At 31.6% G+C, this 20333-nt stretch overlaps 1 long non-coding RNA gene across 1 annotated transcript in view; it reads left to right on the top strand.

Annotated features, from left to right (window-relative positions):
- Positions 1-20333, top strand: part of LOC142318274 (uncharacterized) — a 703057-nt gene that overhangs the window by 308924 nt on the left and 373800 nt on the right. The gene's annotated exons all lie outside the window — the stretch shown is intronic.

Here is a 20333-nt window from a genome sequence, read left to right as displayed (position 1 = left end):
TAACAACTCTTAACTCTCATGTTATTTAAAATTCGATTCAAACTTTTAGGTTTGCAAAAACCACGTGGTAATATTCTAAGCTTCATTTTTTAAATTTTACTTCTGACTTTATAATTTTTAAACATTCTGAACGTTATAATTTTGAAGATTTTTTATAACCAATGGTTTATATTACGCGCTGGATAATTAGATTGATAAACTAATCTGTCAAGAAACGGGGATCAGCGGTTGATGATAGATCATTATATTTAATCTACTAGTGAAGCTGAAGTCAAAGATAACTAATCTTCATTTAGCAAGATCCCTAAATAAACTTATATTTAAATTTAATAGTAGTTTGCGAAGAAGAACCTAAGTAAAAAACACTATGTTTGCTTAAGCATAAGACTTTGATACTTAAATCGCAAATAATATTCTATTATAAAACGGAAATTCCAGTACTTAACTATTTAACTATTTTTATTCAAAATTAAGGATTAATTTTTTTTTTAAATTAAGGTATTTATTCTTTCACCGGTACAACGTAACCCTCTGTTATCTAACCTAGCAAAAGCTTATTTACAAATCATCCAACAAAGGAAAATATGGAGATAAATAAGACTCTTCTAAAATCTATAATTGTAGTTAACCTGTTTAAAGATTAAAAAAAAGAAAAAATCAATAAAATGAAATAAAAAGAAGTAGTCTAAAGAAATCCACATATTTATTACGAAGAATTCTGTTGACAACAATTACTCTTCTTAATAATTAATTTACTATAAATTATTAAGAAATTATATATATACCTACTGAAATGTTATAAATATTACGGTTAAACTATTTCTTCCCAATTAAAACAGAATTCTTATGACAGAAAAATCTTCCAACTAAACCTGAGAAGAATTCAGGAACTAACACAATTAAGAACTAATTGGGAATTAAATAGAGATAAACATCTAAAATCATAAATGTATAATATTTCTTCATAAAACAAACAAACAAAAATCTCGAGTAGTTCTGCGATAGAATACCGAATTTTCGTTTTCGACGTGCTCACTATTTCGCAGTCAGAAACGTGCAGATATTCAGAGTACAATGCTCTACACACATTCGATTACCAGAAGATCCTACACAGAAGCATGAAGTTTAAATTCATCCACCACTGTGCCTTTTTGCATAAGCGCGTATGAAAAATACACAAATACAAAGCCAACATAACTTCAAATTGTGGTCTGTTGTCGATCTTAAATTGAGCGTAACTAAAGAACAACAAATCCAATCTTCACCAGATTTTCACATGCACAACTTCATATACATTACTACGGTATATCTACATTTCAGTGAAATTGATCCAGTAATTTTTGAGATTTTTGAGCCACAAAATTTTATACGTGAATGATATTTTCGTAATCCTCATACCCCAAAACGTAAGAATATTTATTTTCATTGTAAAAAATAAAATAATGAAAATTCCGTTTTCTAACGCAAAATAGGAATATTTTTGTTGTTTTATAATTAATTAATTCCTAATGTCTACGTTGCAATCTGTTAAATAAGTGGCAATAAGCAACTACCCCCTGGCCCAATGAGATGAGGATGAAATGTAAATGAGGCGACATGTAAATAAAGTGTAGTCTTGTACAAACTCAGGCTGAAATTCCGGAGATGTGTGGTTAATTAAATCCCAACCACAAAAGTACACCGTTATCCCACTGCCTAGTATTCAATTCCGAATAAAAGCAACCAGCTTTTATTAGGATTCGAAGCTGAGAACCTGCGAATCCGAAAAACAACTGATTTGCAAAGACGAATTTTGCCACTAGACCATCCCGGTGAGCTATTTGTTTTATAAAGAAATATTATTCATTTATAATTTTAGATGTTTATTGTATTCAATTATAATTAGATCCTCATTTCGTTAGTTCCTGAATTCTTCTCGGATTTTTAGTTAGAAGATACTTTCTGTCATAAGAATTGTGTGTTAATCGGGAACAAAATAGTTTTACCGTAATATTTTGAGGATTTCAGATAAATTTTATATAATTTCTTTTACAATTAAAAAAGTTATAGTAAATTAATTTAGGAAGAGTTATTTGTTAACAAATTCTTTTTGATAAATAGATTATTTAAGTGGAATTTAGAAATTTTATTAAAGATTTGTCTCATGTCATTAGCAAAATCTCTCTCTTCTAAATACTTAATGCCATTTTAATTGAACATAGTTTGATGTAATCTGTGTCTGTTGTTTGATTAAGTATATTACATGATAAAATCCGTGTTTTTTTATCATTCTAAACTCGTACCTGATCGAATAACGATAATTTTACAATGATATGGTCCATACTGCTGGTATTTATAGTAATTACTAATCTTTTATTAGTAATAATTGTTTATTACAATATGTAATCTTGATTGCTTATTTAGAAAAAGATGATTAAATCCTGGCTTTACTTCTTCTATTCCATTCTTTTTTACCCCTACGTTGCGTGAAAAAACTTTCTCAGAACTTTTTTTCTGAAAGTAGTTTTGTTCTCTATATTGCAGCTCCAATGGTTAAAAGGTCGACGTTGTTACTTGCATTGCAGAATGTCAGCCCCATTTCGTAGCGTCCTGAAAAGGCCGTTATGTTCGGCTCACTAGAAAATCATATTAAATCTATATATAATTATGGCGTTTTTCATTCTTGGCAAATCCAAGCTATAGGATTGAGTTGAACTAACATAGACAAAAAAATACCTGACGTAGCTTTGTAAGCAATTGCTTCGTTTTATATTTATTTGAGTTGTATATAATTAAATGGGTTAGTTTAATTTGAACGATATATGCTCAGTTAGACTTTGATTCTGTTTTTTATGATTATCTTTAGAGTTCTAAGAATAATATTTCTAATGTTTAAAAGTATGCTAATTGCTTGGCAAGCTGATATAGTTAAGTCGCTATTAGAAATTAAAGACAAATTTGTTGTGTTATTTTTTAAAGCAAAATCATATTATTTGAAATAGCAGATATACGAGTATACCATTAATGATGAAATCTTTTACTACTGTATGATTTGTTTTTTCTTTTAAAAAAATTAAAGTCAATAAAATCGTGACACCATTCATTAAAATGGAGCTGTCGCAGTTGCCAAACTTAATTTTTGCTCTGACAGTGAGAAAAAAATTTCAGAATGCTCAACAAACATTTCAACATCCGTTATTTAAATACGGCTGATTTTGAATGATTAAATAGAAGCGGCTAACGCTTAAAGGTGTCACATAGATTAGCATATAATATATGCTTTTTTATGAATAATATTTCATGTTGCCAACATGTCAAAATGTAGTAATACTACTACATTACCATGTATACTACATACCAGTATGAACGAAATTAAACTTACCATGAATGAACGTCCTGCAGGAAAGAGAAAATCTGTGGTATGGTATCGTATGACTGTATAACAGTATAATATATGTAGTATGATAACATAGCCTATCAAAGTTGTAGAAGCATTAAAGCAGTTACAGCTATTTTTTCCGGAATCGTGTTAGGTAGGTCGTGTTTATGTTATACTACGGTAGTAAATGTTGTTACAGCACATTGAGAGCAAGATAGTCTGTCTCTTATACAAACTTTTACCTGTATTTAAATCCGTCCTACATCATATAACTTACATCAGCATAAAAGAAGATCTTCCTTAAGCTTCCTGACAGATATTAGCTTGCTGACGGAAGTTTTGTAAAGCGATCAAAAATATTGCACGACTGCAGTACAAATGGCTTCCCGAATCACTCTGTTGTTCTTTCAGTTCATGTAACTGCCTGATGCGAACACAGTACTTCAGTTTGTTATTAGTAGTACATCTTTCTTCTGGAAATTTTCCTTTTTAAAGTAATTTTTTATCTCTCAGTTCTACGGATCTCGATCACAATTTCGGACTAAAAAGTCGATAACTGTGCAGCTACCTCAATTTAAAAATTATTTTTTAAATCGCGTTTATTATTAAGTACATTTTCTATCAGACATTAGTGAACGCCAAAGTTAAATGTTTGTTACATAAAGTTTAGATTTCCAACCAAAATATCACCGTTATTTCGGCAAGACTAAACTTAAGTTATTCATTTAATTACAGATCTCATAATTTTCCGTTTTATGTAATGTAAACTCCCTTTCGGTTAGAAGAAGAGACAGAGGCATAATAAAAGCAAGTAAATAAATGGGTGAAGAGAGGGTAGTAATCTGTTTAATGAGAAATTATATTTGACTTCGTTATAAAGAGTAGATCATAAATATGTTTATACCAAAGCCTACTAATCCCCGTCAAAGATTATCTCGGCAGTTAAGACAGATTGAAAGGCTAATTAATCCATTTCAAACTTCGACGGACCTTATTTCTGGCAATGTTAGGAGTGCTAAATGATTCTTAATTAAATTGAGATGTTCCTAATTTCACCGTTTGCCCGACTTCAGTTTGCAATGTTTAAATAACAGTCTTACGCATTATTTATTCATATGACAATATCGGAATAACAATTAATCTTGGTACTAAAATAATAAAAAAGCAACTGAATTTATGATAAAAATGTGAAATAGTAGCAGATAACTGAAAATCTCTGGTTTGAGATTCTCTTTTTTGAAAAAGAGAATATATTTTTCAATGCTTGAAATAAATTCAGATCAATTTGTGAAAGTAGCAATAAAAATAAGTTAGTATTAATTGGGACTAGTTCTCATCACACACTAATGTAATAAAACTTAATGTAATAAGACGTTTTAGCAACGTCATTTTTCATGTTTTCACTCGATACTCTGCAAAACGTAAAATCATTCATTTTACTAATGTAGTAAACTATATCGCAAACACGTACTTCGTAATAAAAACCAGTATTAAAACTCAACGTTTAATTTATATAGAATTTAGGATTTTATTAATAACATTTGAAGCTTGCTACATAAATGTCGTATCCGAACATGTACCATGCGCGCAGTTTTGTCCAGAATGACGGTAGCAAAATTAGCCTGCGCGTCGTACATGATTTTTAAGGTTTCACGTTTATAATAATGAAATCATTAAACTAACATGTATATATTAAGCAATCCATACAAAATTGTAATACAGGCCGAACTGCTTTGTTTTGACTACTAACCTAAATCCAGTAAAAAAAAATTATTTTGATAAAACCAAAAACTAGTTATTGGGTAATTTTCTAATACGGGTAATTACAAGTAATTATGTTTAATTTAATTTAATTTAATTTTTGTATTACCAATAATTACTAGTAGTTTACTAGTAATTACCCGTATTAGAAAATTATAGGAGCTACGCTCCTCCATGGTTTTGATATAAGTCTTTTGACGGTCATAGTTATTTCAAACGCGGTTCGCTTATTAGGTACTTATTTATTTTTTTAATATATTGTATCTAATAGCTTTATTTTATATTCATGACGCGTTTTCATGTTTTTTAAGCCGAATTATATTTTATACGTATCAATTTTGTGGCTCTTATGAAAATAAAGAGGTTAATTAACTAAATAAATGAAATAAGAACATTTAAGGTACCACCGTATTAAGGCTAATTGAATTTCCATTTCATAATCTTCTAAAAAATCTTTTTTTTTCAGCTTTAATGAAAATCTTTTAAATTTATATTAGTTCGTTATATAAACGTAATTAATAAGACAAAATAAAAAGAAAATTACTTTTAAAAAAATAATTGCTACTGTGCAGTTATATATATATATTTTTTTCAGTATTTCATTATAAGTTTTATTTCATAATTTTCGTTAACTTTAACGACATTAATTTTTGTTACATCCGTTGTAACAATATTATTAAAAAAAAAATTAAAATAAAAAATGTGGAAATTATCGGTGACTGCATTAGAGTTATAAATCAATTTTTATTCCGTTATGCTTATTGACTGCAACGAAATAAAACTAGCAGAGAAACAGAAAAAGATTTTTTTTTGTTGGTGCTCGGTAAACTACGCGCAAGTACGTACGTGCATCACCGTTGGGGTGAAAATGTAGTAAAGAGAGAGCGACGATGTTTCTAATGGAGGACTGAAGCCTGGCCGCAACCGTTTTGTAATGTCGTACGACTTACTTCTACTATCCTTATTGTCAGTACTTCGCTGCCCTAATATTCCGACTATGTAGCAGTTTGTCGTTACATCAGTGGCCTCCTTTTGTTATTCATTTCAGTAGCCCCATCTAACAATGTTCATATTTTGTCATTAAATCAGTTTTTTCTCTCTTATTTGTGTAGCAGACACTGAAATTCAACTGATGATTCTATTCTTAAGCCTGAGAAACAATAACTTTATTACTAATAAACTTCCCTGTTACCATACAAAATCCACAACATATTTAGCCTCGTCATGTCATACCTAACGTGGTGGACTCGTACGTAATCTTTAAATCAGATACAGGAAAATACTTTTTTTGTGAAATATAAAACATATATAATTATAATACACTGTGTTCCAAATATATTACGTTTGTAATTGTAAAATGTTTGCTATATTGCGACAAAGCTAAGTATTTGTCCCAACTTCGAAGGAGGGTAGCAGAACTAGCTTTGTTTTCATGTTCTAGCTAGAAAAATATTTGCGTAAAGAGACGTTTTTACTAAAGGTGTACGTTTATGTTAATTCTTTATATCCCCTTTATTATTTTAATGACTGACCTTTATATTACCTTTATATCGTAGGTCCCTTTTTAACCGTCAGCTTTTCATGCTTGCACTTTCTGTCTCAGCAGCTTCTTGAGAATTACTCATCTTCTGTATTGTCAGCTGTTTTTTCCTCAATTTGTAACGTTTTATAACAGAGAAAGTCACAAAAGTCGATCCAGTTTTTCTGTTATTTTACAGTACTAAAAGAATTTTAAAAAAACGTCAAAGTTAGTGTATTCATTACTAAGTACGCATTTGTCTCTGTGAATATTTATACAGTATTCGACGATTTTGACCCATTAAACAGAATTTTTTTATTCATTTCAGAATGTCGCTATTTATTGAAAACCTTTCAACAAATTGATGTGAAATTTTGTAATTTTTCATTTTAATTGATTTTGAATAGCCATTTGAATTGTTAGAATAATTGTGAGAACGCACTACTCGAAAAGAATGATAAGCATTAAAGTTTTGGTGGTAAAAGTAGTATTAGACTATAGACGCAACAGTGTACATAAAACGTTGAAATTTTTTTTTTTTTTTTTACTTACGATTGATTAGATTTTCTAATAAGAAATTATAAAACTTTTTTAGTTTTTTGAAACAATTTTAATTTTTAACTTTTTTCACTTACTTACTACTTTTAGCTTCGCAGCATTTATTGAATTACAAAGAAGAATTTATTGGAAGAAATATTCTGAGAATTAGCCACAGTGCTTTAAGCTTTTCTTTCCGACTTATTATATTCCTTTTAAAATTTAGTATTAATTTATTTTCCCTTAAAATTTTCCCTTTATTTATTATGACATTTGTGTTAACCTAAATGAATAAATCTTTTGTTCGTAAAAAAAAAACCAGCATATATCTGCTTTAAGGAAAGATCACGACGTTTAATTAGCACAGAAAGAAAATAAAAATAAAAATATAGAAACCGAGATAGATTTAATTTATGTTACGAAACTGGATGTTTTCAGAATTTTAGTTTTATCTGTATTTAATGATTATTTCTAACTTCGTGTACTATTTCAGCAGGCTTACAGCTATCGCTGTTGGCGTAAATATGTTTAGTGCGAATTCTATAATGGAGATTCCCTTGTAAGATATCGGTATAAAGTTCAACTTGAAATACTGTTAACTCTTTTCTGTCATGAGACTGCAATTCGACTAACACTTCTGTTTCTTATCGAATTCATGACATATTTACTTTGAATAACAAATAAATTATTTTTAGTATTTTTATTATATCTCAACAATAGATAGGCCATCGGCCGCTTCAGCAGAAAAACTAAAAAGCCTTAACAAACTATGAGTTTCTAACAACCTCAAACTATAGTGTAAAGTTGCTAGCACATCTACGACCATAAAAAATGTAGAATATAGTATGGAATTAAGTAGGTGAGAGAATCATTAGTTTTTCCTCCTACTAAGGCCTTCTAAAAATTGCAGTCAGATCCTTAACGGATTGTTATCAGTATAAATTACAATACCTTTAATATGAATTGAACAGGGTAAATTTATCAGTTGTAGAGGTGGATATTACCTGCATTTCAGTGGGCTTGGCGTCAGTGGTGGGGTTTAAGGTAAGCGGACTAAGCGGCCCCGGGTGTAACGATGTGGAACCCCGGTATACCATAGGGCCCGAATTTCTCAGCATTCATTTTTTCACAAAAATATTCAATTTATTTACATTTCAAAAAATTAAAACGACTTTTTTTCTTTACAATGGGGGGCAAGAAAAGTGAAACATTAAGATAAACCTGTAAATTGTTGTTAGCATTCGTAAGTTTTTAACAGTAAATTCAGAGACAGAGTTGCCATCAACATCTACTTCAGATAAATTTTCTACGTTCGAAACTTCTTCTGAACCACACAGGCTTACTCGTATAAGTAAAGAATAGAAAAAAGAACAAGTTGACCATCTAGAGGTTGAAAATGCTACTGATAAAAGGAAGTGTGAAGACACAGAAGATAGAGATAAACCAGACAAACTCTGGAATACAGACATCGAAGTAATAAATGATATAGCTTTATGGCCAACAATTTTTTCAGATGTTATTATTTATCATATTCTTAAACACAAACCAAGAACTATTGGGAATATAAACAATTTGAAATCAGTGTATAAAGACTGAGATAAGTTTATTACAGAGGACCTTCTTACTATAATTTTTACAGAAAGAAATCAAATGGAATTATAGAAAAGAGAACTCAGAAAACCAACCAAAAATGTTTACTATTACCCTTGCAAACTCATTTCAAAGTCAAAGTCTAAATATTTAACTGATTTGCAAAATTGGGGATCAATTACTGTATTTTATCGGACCACGAAGTTTCAATAGAACACATGTCAGCCACGTGTGCTCTGTACAAAAGATCAACCAAATTCAGTAGAATTATACTCAAATTTTACAGGAAAAGGAAAAAGAAGAATGTTACTGGCGATAAGTGTTGAAAAGAATTGTGTGATGCGGAATAAGAAAAAAAAGTTACGATAGTGGAGGCGACTTCACTTCTGAAAAAAATGGACAAATATGAAACCGATCTAATGACAGTGATTTGGAATACTATTTTGCAAAGAATAAATGCTACAAGTAAATCATTGCAATCAGTAGAGCGTGAACTATTCAATGGATCTATCCTACTGAAGTCATTAGAGACTTTTTATCAATAATTTCCGAAAAGAATATGAAAAATAGGCAACTGATTTGTTAACAGGGTTAACATTTAGTGTGAAACATGAACAAGCTCACAGATGACAAAATATAGAATGTTTTTTGATGAAAACAAAGAAGTCATACATGAATTCATAATTAGAGAAGATTTTAAAGTCAGTTCAGTTTATGTCATATGTGATAATACTAAGGCTCAACTGTTATGCTCCAAAACCTTATGTTATCTCCGAACCATTCACTCATGAATGGTTTAGTTTATGTTTTGTACACTCTACTCCACATTCACTTTGCTCTATGGGTCATCAGACGAAATTTTCTCAGAATTAACTCTGAGGTCATAAGCATTGTTTTTTTTCGTCGGAGGAGAGAGAAGTTCTACCAGCCGCCGTCCACCTGTACAGATGGCTGAGAACGGGTTCTCGCCGACTAAAAGCACTTCTCCCTTCATCACCCACTCTCGAGGACTGACCTCACACTATTATTCGTCAGCTACCTGCCTTTTAATTATCTCTGTTATCATTCCCTCTGTCAAAGCCCAGTTCCTCCTGGACTCAATCATCCGACTTTAACGTTTTTAACAATTAGGTCCCCAACTGCTGGTAACATTTTCTCTTTACGTGAGCACAATCTGTGCAATCGAAAATCGCATGCTCCACATTATCAACGCCGCTATCAGTAAGTACGTAATTCAAACTAGCTCCTCCGTTTGACTTACAGGTACGCCTTGAAACTCCCGTGTCCCGTTGGAAATTGGATCAGCTCATGATTTGCTTTCCAAAATTCTCTCTGGACGCACGGCCTTATTTCGGACAGCAGTCACCTGGTCAATCTTCCTTTTGTTAAGGCATCCTATCTGGACTGTTACCTATTGAATAAAAGGTCTTCTGTCTTACCTCTCTCTCTTTCTCTGATTCATTATGTCTGTCTTCTGCTGAGCCGTGAGATCAATGGGAGGAGTTCCAGCCACTACCAGCACTGTGGGAATGGTTCTACAACCACAGCCGATCCGCAGTGCCAGCCTTCTTTGTACACCTTTCAATCTCGCTCTTGAACGTTGCACCTCCAACCACCGTGACCATACCGAAACCGCGTAGAGGATCACGGTGTGAACAACGTGGGAGTAGATTCTCCTTCTGGAGTACCTTGGCCCAACGGTATTACTCAAAATACTTGCCAGCTAAGCTACCAACTTGTCGGTCCTCGAGACGGTCTCCTTAATGCGGTGCTGGAATGATCTCCTCTTATCCAGCCACACATCTAAATATGTAACGTCGGTAAAAGTAGGATATCAACACCATCAGAAGGAAAACGAACTAGTTGGATCATCCTCCTTCCCGTGATCAAAATAGCCTTGGTATTATAGGCAGCCAATTCTAGGTCCCCCTCTGCCATTAACCTTTTGATTAGCTGGAGCACTAAATGTCACATCGTTTCTTCCTTCTTTTTCTTCAGGATGACTATAGCTAAATCGTCAGTAAAGGCAACTGGATGAGTGTTTTCAGGATAGTCTAAATTTCATCATAAACGGGGCTCGACCCCTCGTTTTGATCTTCAAAACGTGGTCACCATTTTCACTAGACCCGATTATAGCTCTATCTGACAAATAATTCTGTATTATTCTTCTCACCTAAGATCTCCTCTTAAGTACCTGATTTACTACCTTCCAATTTAGGGTGTTGAAGACATTTTTAATATCAATAAAAGTCATGGCAGGGATCCTTCTTCTAGGAAACGTTTGCTTGCGTAGTATAAAGATGAAATCTGTACTTTCAGTAGGATTTATAGCAATAGTCTACTCTGTATATATCATTTTTTGTCTAAATCATAGTGTTGGACATTTAGTGAGACGACATTTGTTTGTCGGAACAAAAGAATGTTACAGTGTCATCTACGTAAGAATCTAGAAGCGTTTCGACTTCATTTGAGATGTCGGAAGTGAACCGTAAATAAAGATACTAGAGTCTGTCTTTAAGGATTATCTACCAGGACAAGAAAGTAAGCATCAGACTAGACAAAACCTTGAGAACTGAAAAATTCTGATCGGTTAGTAGTGATTGCAGAATAAGATAATACTCGATGATAAATATTTGAGTTTGGAAAGAAGACCATTTTACAAACCCTATCCCCATAAAGCTTGACTAACGTCTTAAAAGATGCTGGTAGCATAGCATTTTCTTTTTTTAACAGCATCGGGAAGAAAGTCAACAAGCCGAAGTTTGTTGACAACAAACTTCAGTGGAATGTCTAGAGCGGAAGCCGAATTGATTTGGGAGAACGCCTGGACTATGGACTAATGGGAGAAGTGTTTCAGGTAAAGTGTTTTCAAAACGTTTAGAGAAGAGTAGAAGGAGGCTTATAGGTCGATATTGAGAAGGATTAGGTGGTTTTGAGGGCTTATAGATCATTTTTATAAACAGGGAACTTTCACTAAACTGGTATTTTAGTAAAATTAAGAATAGCGTTAAATATATAAGTTAACAAGATTATTGCTTTCTTGGAAAGCTTTTGTAGAATCTCCTCGGTAATAAGTTCATATCTCGGGACTTTGTCTTTGGAAGATGTAAAATTCGGATCCGGACTTAATCAAAGATAAAAATTTAATCTAGCTGCAATAGCGACAACAATATTGCTTCAATTTAGATACTTTAGTAGGATTAAGAGTATCAGGATAGGACAGAAAACGTTAAGACTGGGGTAAATTCAGAAGCTTTATCATGATCCAAAACACTCACTTTACGTCCAAATGCCGGAGTGAACAAAAACGATATTTAACGAGGTTTTCATCCACCAGTACCTGTTATCATTTTTGGTAAGGATATCTCATTACTATAAAATATGGGTTTTAAAATTTTTAATTCATTAAGTCAACTGTAGTTCTTTTCTCATCAGCTGATTTTCTCGATTGCCAAACTTTTGGTGCTTTCCTCTTTTCACGAATGAGCGATAGGATAAACCGGGATTGTGGGAAGTCAAGTTGTGCTAGAAGAAATCCCCGGACAATCAGGAATATCAAGGCATTCATAACATTCCTCTAGTTATGGATGATTTGGAGGAACATAAACGGGTGCAAGACAACGACGAAGCAATAAAAAAGGATGAAGAAACAAGAAAAAACAAAATTAAACGCAACAAAACAAACAAAGGAACACAAAAAAACAAAAACGAGAACGAAATAAAACCTAATGCAAGTATAGAGCTGAGGTTAGGCTCGTGTAGTCACTTCTAGACCTCAGAACGTACTTTATTCATTAGGATTATTTTAAATTGTACTGTATCTAACGTCGTACATTTTAACTGTAATATAATCAATTAACAGAGCGTTTCTTACCTTTTTATTGTCTACTTACTTGTAGTTTATATTAATGTATCCTCTTATTTTCTAAATATGTAGTCCGTTTTATTTCGCAAACATGTGACGTAGCTTACTTATCGTAATCGTTGGGTCAAAAAAGGAAAAGTAAACTGAATAAAGACTACATATATTAATTTATTTTATGCATTATTTGTATAATTTGTTTATTTTTATTACATTATTTTAAGCATTTTATATTATATATAATTGTCGGCACTTTTATCCAATGCTTGTACTAAAAAGAAAAATGCTATATTGAAGGAATGTTTATTTATTGGGCATAAAGAAATTCCTGTAATATAAGTCTCTAAAAAATATAAATTCTTTAAAATATACTTATTTCGCATTCTAAAAGATAGGAAAAGAGAGAGTAAGTTACAAATGGGATCATAATTGCATATCTGTAAAAGAAAATAAAGTTTCTGGAAAACCTTGGGGATTAAAAAATTTTTTTAAAAAATCGTAATTAAAAATAATAACAATTTCTTGAATATAATTTTATTTATACAACTTTCCTTTATTTTTTGTTAATTATTTTTTAATTTACTTTAATATTAAAAAAGTCATGATGCAACGTATTCGCCAATGTTGAAATTAATTTTTAATTCTTTTTAGCTATTTTGTTACGTTAAAAGAATAAAATAGGGTAAGAAGTTTAAAAATAACATTCTTAGTTTTTTATTTATTTTTTCAATCCTTTCCCAGTTGATTTCTCAACGGATGAATATAGCTTATTCATAAATATTAAACGTTGTTATGTTTTCCTTCTGTTACTTTACTACTTAAGTTCCTTTTCCTCAATTATTCAACTTTTACATGTATCTTGGACGTCCTAACATGTTACCCTAGGAATGGATACACTAATTTTTTGCTATGTACATATGAATTATATAATTAGACCGTCCTTTATAAATTTCACAAACTTAATGTTTTAGGGGGCTTAATTATATGTTAGGATTTATTTTAATTTTATAATATTAAGAAAATGTACGGTTGTTTTCGAATTAAACTTTGATTTACTAGATTACTTGTGCGGTCGTACGATGTATTACAAATATAAAGATCGCTAAATTACTTATTTACTAATTATACGTGTGCTCATTATCATATTCCAGAGCATAACAGTTTTTTTTTTTTTATGAGAAAACTGTGAAATGTATGGTCAGAATATAGAAAAGTGCAGTTTATGTAGCTCCTAAATGCAAAGACAGCTGCTCTCTACGATACGGGAAATCGTTATGGTCCTGTGGTTAGATAATTTGGCACTATTTCATTTTGACTGAAAATTAACTGTGTGTGAACTTATAAGAGTTAAGTAGGTACATTTAGAATTAATAAAATGTATCCTTGAAAATCTCTTGAAAAAATAACACATTTCTTATTGAAAGAAGTGGATAGAAAGTTTTAGTTGCATAGATAGTTACCGGGTTTTTTCATTAATTACTTGTTTTTGATAGAAAAATATCCACCGTATAACAACACTCGTAACGTTTACTTCAGATAATAGAATCCTAATCAAAGAAAAATTCGCTAAATATTTCATTAGTTTTTTCATGTCAGGACTTGCATTTTGGTCGTGTTCTTTCTCTTTCTTCCATTCCTTACTGTACCTCTTAGCACATTCATTACATTCTACAGGTTCAATTATTATGTCTCGTGTTGGAATCATTGCCTTGGTCGGGTTCTTTCACCCGACGATGTTGTGGGATAGAAATATGTTCCTATAGCCAAGTTAACTAAATCTTATCACGTAAGATATGATTCACAATCTTACTTCTTCTATTTTCGAGATTCTTCCTCAAACATTACTCCTTTATTTGTCTTAAGGCGTCTACATAAAATTCTACAGACCACCAAAATTTTAGTAGTCTCCTACAACACTGCATTTCGAATAGCTGTATTTTTTCCTTAATGGATTTCGTATTGTCCATGCTTTGCTTCCGTATTGCTATACACTCGCACAAATATTTTAAAAATTTCTTTGTTTACATTATTGTTTGATTCCGGCAGACTTATTTTTTTCCTTGCAGTCATGAAAACATTCTTTTGTGTGGCAGTCTGCGCTTGATATCAAGCTCGTTTTTACTTCAAGCTCGTTTGTAATTTTACTATCTAAATTGAACGTCATCAGCCAATCTCTTCCTTCAATTATTACTTCGTTCTCAAGTTGTCCTGCAATTCCACGATTTCTTCTTTTATACTCAAACTGAAGAGCAATGGATGCTGACTAAATCATTGTTGCACTCTTTTCTTAATTAGAACTCAACTTTGCTCGTCTTCTATCGTAATCGCATCAATTGATGATTTTACAGGATATAAGTAATTCTTTCTTTGTATTTTATATAGATTTTCCTTACACTTTTATTAAACTGCGTAAGTAAGTACTTTCTCCAGCTATATAAATAACGATATAATATATATCTTAACTAGAATTCTATACAGAAGAATTGAGAGGAGAGTGGAGGAAGTGTTAGGAGAAGACCAATTTGGTTTCAGGAAAAGTATAGGGACAAGGGAAGCAATTTTAGGCCTCAGATTAATAGTAGAAGGAAGATTAAAGAAAAACAAACCAACATACTTGGCGTTTATAGACCTAGAAAAGGCATTCGATAACGTAGACTGGAATAAAATGTTCAGCATTTTAAAAAAATTAGGGTTCAAATACAGAGATAGAAGAACAATTGCTAACATGTACAGGAACCAAACAGCAACAGTAGCAATTGAAGAACATAAGAAAGAAGCCATAATAAGAAAGGGAGTCCGACAAGGATGTTCTCTATCTCCGTTACTTTTTAATCTTTACATGGAACTAGCAGTTAATGATGTTAAAGAACAATTTAGATTCGGAGTAACAGTACAAGGTGAAAAGATAAAGATGCTACGATTTGCTGATGATATAGTAATTCTAGCCGAGAATAAAAAGGATTTAGAAGAAACAATGAACGGCATAGATGAAGTCCTACGCAAGAACTATCGCATGAAAATAAACAAGAACAAAACAAAAGTAATGAAATGTAGTAGAAATAACAAAGATGGACCACTCACTGAATGTAAAAATAGGAGGAGAAAAGATTATGGAGGTAGAAGAATTTTGTTATTTGGGAAGTAGAATTACTAAAGATGGACGAAGCAGGAGCGATATAAAATGCCGAATAGCACAAGCTAAACGAGCCTTCAGTAAGAAATATAAGTTGTTTACATCAAAAATGAATTTAAATGTCAGGAAAAGATTTTTGAAAGTGTATGTTTGGAGTGTCGCTTTATATGGAAGTGAAACTTGGACAATCGGAGTATCTGAGAAGAAAAGGTTAGAAGCTTTTGAAATGTGGTGCTATAGGAAAATGTTAAAAATCAGATGGGTGGATAAAGTGACAAATGAGGAGGTATTGCGGCAAATAGATGAAGAAAGAAGCATTTGGAAAAATATAGTTAAAAGAAGAGACAGACTTATAGGCCACATACTAAGGCATCCTGGAATAGTCGCTTTAATTTTGGAAGGACAGGTAGAAGGGAAAAATTGTGTAGGCAGGCCACGTTTGGAATATGTAAAACAAATTGTTAGGGATGTAGGATGTAGAGGGTATACTGAAATGAAACGACTAGCACTAGATAGGGAATCTTGGAGAGCTGCATCAAACCAGTCAAATGACTGAAGACAAAAAAAAAAAAATATATAAATAACGAGTATGTAAATTTTTTTTAGAATGCCTTCCAGGATATTAATCTTATAAAATTCTATGTTCATTTATAAACTATTTTAACATAGTTTACTGTACTAGAAATAGTATAATAACTATAGTCGATGTATGAAATGTTATGCTATATGAGTGCACTAGTTCTCACATTTATCTGCTCCTACTTTCTTCGAAAAGGTAACAAATATATTTTGTAAAATATTGAAGCACTTCTCTAGACTCACAGATTCTAGATAATAATCTGTTCTCATAGTTTATTCCTGCTTCCTCTAAAAGATATTATAATTCTAATTGTATAGACCCTTACAGTAGTAATCCTCTTTAAATATTTTGAACTCAAACTAGATTCTATTTTGAGATCATAACCGATTTCTTTTCCTTACTGAAATAAATTTTCCCTTCTATCTGGCTCTTTCTTTACTCGTATCAGCTAAATTCCGACTGCACTTTTGATGCTAATACTTTTTGGCCTCGTTTCTGAAACTTACGAAAAGGATTTCTGAAGTCCCCTTTTCTCTAATCCCTCCTTTGTCTCTCCTGTGTATGTCTACTTTTATGTAATCGATTAGATCATCTATTTTCTCATACATATCTTTCTTTCTCTTTATCTTCTGCAGAAGATGATGACAAAATATGCTCTCTCTCTCTCTCTTTCTTTATATATATATATATATATATATATATATATATATATATATATACATATGATTAGCTTTTATTCTTACTACAATAACCAGTTCTTTAAAGAATTTTTTTAACCATTTAACCAATTCTTTAAAAATTGTACATTCTCATGATTACTATTCCTATTTCTGTACAACTATTAGTTGAATTCGTATTAATTTCACTGAAATTTATATTACTTTCAGTCCTGCTTATATTTCCACTAGGTACCATAAGTTACCTTCTTTTGTTCATACCGTCTAAACCGAAGAATGTTGACCTCTTTTCGGAACCATTTATTTAATTAGGTATCCTGATTAAGACATTCATCAGTGATAGGGTTCGGCGTATAATATTCACCAAACCCTCTCACGCTGAACGTCCTTGTGTTCTTTGTTATTAATCTAACATAGGTTTATTATAAATTTTTTATGGTTGATCAATTTTGAACTTAATTACTCAGTCTGCCTACCAAACGATTTCGCTCCGTGTCAGTAATGTTCATACGCACTGAAGTTACATACTGATACATTACACTAATAACAAAAAATAAATGATAGCCCATTCTCAGTAGCATTCGATCTGATGCGTTACTTAACAATACAATCTCTTTTTCAATCGATGACATGATTCATTCTACTCGTATTTCACTTAGGTATCTGGCCAGGAATTGTTCTTGCACACTAAATCCAGATTGTTAAAAAATTCATAGTACCAAAAAGAACTTTCATATATTATCAAAATAAAGAAATTTTTTTATGTTCCTTATTACCGTAATCTTCGTGTTTTCTGTTTACATGACAAGGCCCTTTAGTATATCAGCCGTGTATTCATGTACTGAGCTGCTGAATTCACTAGCCTAGTAAATTTGAGCTGTACCATTAACTACCTGCATTTCTATCCCGAGTTTATTTGCGTACAGTTATTTCATTATGTTCACCTTGGATAAATTTATTTCATTTATCAGCCAGCCTGTAACGAATGGTTTAATTATTCACTAGTGTAAATTTGCAGGCCTTGAGGGATAATTCCTATTGCTCATGTTGAAATACACAAAACAATTTTATTATCGTTTAATTAGTTTTTGAATTATGTTTATGTTAGTAATTAAATTTTCATTTTCTCTCATCAGATTGTTTACGCGATTCTCTCTCTCTCACTCTGTGTGTGTGCGCGCGCACGCAAACACACACACACACATATTTCCGACGTACTTGATGATGGTCCTGATCATTGTGGCTTAATCCACTGGAGGTGTCAATTGCTGGACGAGGTGCTCGTCGAGGTCTATGCACCGGGGATTCACGGAAGCGAGTTGTACTATCTTGGGGAATGAGCCTGGACAGTTGATTGACCGGAGGCAGGCGCATTGGCATCGAGCCTCGGTTAGTTTGTATCAGATAGTATTTATTTAAATTCTATCATCAACCTGTGCTGTCACAAGATGGTTGCTTTAGGCAGACAACAACAACATAGTCCAGAACTACCTTTGAAATATTCAAAAATAAAGTATTCGTTAAATTAAAATATATTTATTAACTAAAACTTAGTTTAGGTTGACAACACTGCAAGGGGTTGGAAACATTTCGTATAGAAATAAAGGGAAATTCTAGATGGTGGAGGGTCGGGGCCGGTATTATGTGACCAAAATACTGCACTCCTATTGGTTCTTGACGCCTTAGCCTCATTTTCGTAGTACTAGGATGAAAGTTAGAACTTATACAATAATAAAGTTTCTTTGAGAAATTTTTCGAGAAAATTATAGTTTTTTATTACTTAAATTTTAAAAGCTAGATTAAAGTTACTTTAAAGAAGCAATAATTACGAGCGATATTCATTGTCATAATATCACTTCGCGAAAATGTTCTTAAAAAAGTATAATGTTATATTTAAAGACTGCAGTTTTTTTATTTAAATATCGCTGTTTAACTTATCAAGCTTATTGTCCATTTTATAATTTTTTGACTTTCCGGCCATACGTATAAATGTTCTAACAAGATTACAAATAACAGGTATTAGGTATATTAGGACGTATTTTATCCTAATAGATTATTATTTAAGAAAGATGACGTTATATTTGTCTTTGATTCTAAATTCATGGTGAACTTTTTTTAGATATTAGGTTATTCGTATGCATGCGATATAACTGCGGCATATATTTTAACTTTATTTCCATATTTCATGTTTATTATATATTAATTTTTCGTTTTAGGGTAGAAATTTAGGTGAAAGAAGTGGCATGGAATTGAAAATGCCTTTCATCACTACATTTTTCTATAGAAAATATTTTCTCTTCCCCTTTCCCCTTTTAGACGGTTATGTTGTGCGCGCGCGCGTGTGTGTGTGTGTGTGTGTATTATTTTCGGATTAGTTTTGATTAGTTAGACAGATTAAAATAATAAGATCCGATCTACTTAAGAGTAGTTTTTGCACACTGTGTCAAGGGGAAAAGAAAACTTACAACCGCACTAGCTGTTGCATAAATTGTGGTTGTAATGAGAAAAGATTTAGTATTAATTAAAAAACTATATTATGGTAGTAAATTTGAAAATCAGCGAAAAATTGCACCTAATTACAAAAACGTTTACCACTCAGACTTATTTTATACTTTAATTACTAACTTATTTTATATTTTATTAAAATAAATTTGTTTTTTTTTTTGTAAAATTTTTGGATATTCTCAACTATGGAAACACTATATGAAAGTAAAGTACAAAATTATTTTTCACATATTATTGGTTTAAGTTCCTGTGGTTGTTTTTAAATGGACTCTTAGAAAAATTGCATGTAGATGACAGTACGATAAATTAACAACTAATAAACTTAGTACATTAGTTATGCTAATGTACTATATGGTTTATCCACCATATACTGGATAAACTAATAGATATTGCAAAAAATCAAAAATTGCTGGATAGTCTTTATTGTATTGCATAAAGTTTACTTAATATATGTATGGTATAAGCCAAATAAAATATAAAAGTTTAATCTTTATTAAACTTTATCTTAATTAAGTCTTTTAGCTTAATTTGTTGCTTAGGCTACTCCAAAAAGTTGAAAATCAAAGAATTGGAAAGTGTTGTTTCTTATTCTTTTCATTACATATTTTAAGGTTTATTTTATGTCAAATTAAGTTTTCTTTTTAATTAAAAATACGATTCGGCTTGAAAAAACTTTTTTTATTCTTGTCCAGAATAAGTCGTTCGCATGAAACGCAAGGCGATAAACCTGCTCGTTGATAATGATAAACAATGTAATGTACAAAAACGACGTAAAGAAACTGTTATCGAACGTGAACTACGGCTCTCTGGA

The sequence above is a fragment of the Lycorma delicatula genome, chromosome 1, assembly GCF_047948215.1.
Source record: "Lycorma delicatula isolate Av1 chromosome 1, ASM4794821v1, whole genome shotgun sequence".
NCBI classification, from domain to species: Eukaryota; Metazoa; Arthropoda; class Insecta; order Hemiptera; family Fulgoridae; genus Lycorma; species Lycorma delicatula.
Note: the sequence above shows the minus strand (reverse complement) of the source record. Positions and strands in the feature narration are given on the sequence as shown.